Source organism: Anastrepha obliqua, chromosome 6, assembly GCF_027943255.1.
Source record: "Anastrepha obliqua isolate idAnaObli1 chromosome 6, idAnaObli1_1.0, whole genome shotgun sequence".
NCBI lineage: Eukaryota > Metazoa > Arthropoda > Insecta > Diptera > Tephritidae > Anastrepha > Anastrepha obliqua.
The window spans coordinates 72173972-72176399 of NC_072897.1; the positions used below are offsets into that span (position 1 = coordinate 72173972).

General features: G+C 41.6%; 1 pseudogene; it reads right to left on the reverse strand.

Moving 5' to 3' along the window:
* Positions 1 to 947: 947 nt before the first annotated feature.
* On the reverse strand, positions 948 to 1759 carry LOC129250707 (putative nuclease HARBI1; annotated as a pseudogene).
* Positions 1760 to 2428: the final 669 nt, after the last annotated feature.

The following is a 2428-nucleotide window of genomic DNA, read 5'->3' on the forward strand; positions in this document are numbered from 1 at the left end:
CACGCAAATGAGTATCAGTCGACGGTCTTTACAGCGAATTTTGGTACAAGATTTGAAGATGTTTCCGTACAAAGTCCATACGGTGCATCAGCTGTTAGCTGCTGACCGCCAATCGCGTCTAACATATGCTCAAGCCATCCTTTATCACCACCAAGAGGAAGATGATTTTTCATCAAAAATAATCATGAGCGATGAGGCCCATTTCCATCTTAGCGGGTATGTAAATAAGCAAAATTTACGCTTCTGGGGCACTGAAAATCCGCGTGTAACCCACGAAGAGCCATTACACCCGCTCAAAGTCACTGTATGGTGTGCTGTTTTCGCTGGAGGAGTCATTGGACCTTTTTTCTTCGAAGACGTCGCGGGCCAAACGGTTACTGTGAATGGTGAGCGCTACAGAGCAATGATCAACGAGTTCTTCTTGCCGCAACTTGATGAAGTGGGATTGGAAAACATGTGGTTCCAACAGAACGGTGCAACGGCACACACTGCACGTGCCACAACCGATATGCTGAAGGATGCATTTCCCGGGCGCCTAATCTCCCGTTTTGGCGATTTGCACTGGCCAGCAAGATCGCCTGATTTGACCGCTCCAGACTTCTTTTTGTGGAGCTTTTTGAAGTCGCGGGCTTATGTCAACAAGCCTCAGACTCTTGCAGCTCTTAAAGACAATATCCGTCAAGAATGTGAGGACCTATCGCTGGAAGTTTTGGCCAAAGTGATGAAAAATGCCATAAAAAGGGCTCAAATGGCAATCAACTGTGGCGGCAGCCATTTACATGACATCATATTCTCGACTTGATGTAAAAAAAATTAAAAGGCCAAATAAAAATAATTCACAAGAAGAATCAAAGCTTTTGATTTTTATTTTTAATTACAGCCGAAAAACATCGCAAGGTTACTTGCGCCACCTTGTATATATGTTTCACTTCACATGTGTTTGAATTCTATATGTAGGATCCGCCAATGGAAAGGTCTATGTCATCTTGGTATGGTAAAGCTCCTTCATTTATGAAATAATCAGCAAGCCTAATCGCGGATATTAAATGCATTTGTTGGGGCTCTCCGAATTGTAGACCACATACGTGGTAATGAAGATTCATTATTTATTTCTCGTCGCCATTCCCCACAATGAACGATGTTGACTGGTTCTTGTCGATCAACATAACTTTCAGGGCAATACCAACGATTGTGATCGTTTAAAATTATAAAATTTTGTAAAACAATGCAAGCTAGCACTACTTTTTCGCAATTTTTAGGGTCGCATTCAATCGACGTGCGAAGAATTCTCCATCGCGCCGTTAATATTCCAAAGCTGTTCCCTATTACTCTACGCGCTCTTGAAAGGCGATAATTAAAAATCCACTTGGTTCTTGGTAAGTTAGAACCGGGATATCGACGCATCAAGTTTGTTCTCCATGGGAATGCGGCATCGTCAACGAAAAAATGTAATGGTTGAGGCAAAGTATTTTGCATCAAGTTCTGTCCAAATGATGAAAGTTGAAAAATGCCTGTAAAATATATGTATCATATTAGGTGAAGTAACTTATTACATTTGAATTTTATTACCTCCGTCACTCTGACTACCATAACTCCCGATGCTTACTGCAGTGAAAGTATACTTGGCATCACAAACGGCCATCAGAACGATGCTAAAGAATTTTTTGTAGTTGTAATACATCGGACTTGACTTGGCTGGACATTTGATTGTAACGTGCTTGCCATCAATTGCTCCAACACAATTTGGAATGTTCCACATATCAAAAAAATCCTTTGAAATATCCTTGTACTTCGCTAACGTAAACTGGAGGAAGTAGCCGCCAGATAACTTCACAAGTTTCCTGTATTATTTCGCGCACATTCGTTGCACCTAACTTATACCATGCTCGTTGACACAAGTGCGGCATCTTAGTAAAAAGTTGTTCATTGCTGCTTTGAGAGTTGCGAAAGGAATAGCCGCAATTGTTGCCCGAATGGATTGTTTTAGTTCATCCAAATTTGTTGGCTTTGTTTTATAAACTTCTTGTTTACATAAACCCCACAAGAAAAAGTCAGGTGCAGTAAGGTCAGGCGACCTGGGGGGCCAACGAAATTCGGAGTTTCTTGAAATCAGTTTATTGGGAAATTTTCGTCGCAACTCTGTCATAACAGCCTGGCTATGTGAGACGTTGCCCCATCTTGTTGAAACCACACAGAGTTGAAAGGAATTCTCTTTCGGCGTAGTTCTGGATAGAAAAATTCTTTCAGCATTTTCAAATAACGGTATCCAGTAACCGTAACGGTGTGACCATTTTCTTCAAAAAAATAAGGCCCGACAATACAGCGGGAAGAAACCGCACACCACACTGTCACGCGAAGAGGATGCAATTCCGTCTCGTGGAGTATCTGTGGGTTAGAAGTACTCCATATTCGACAATTTTGTTTGTTC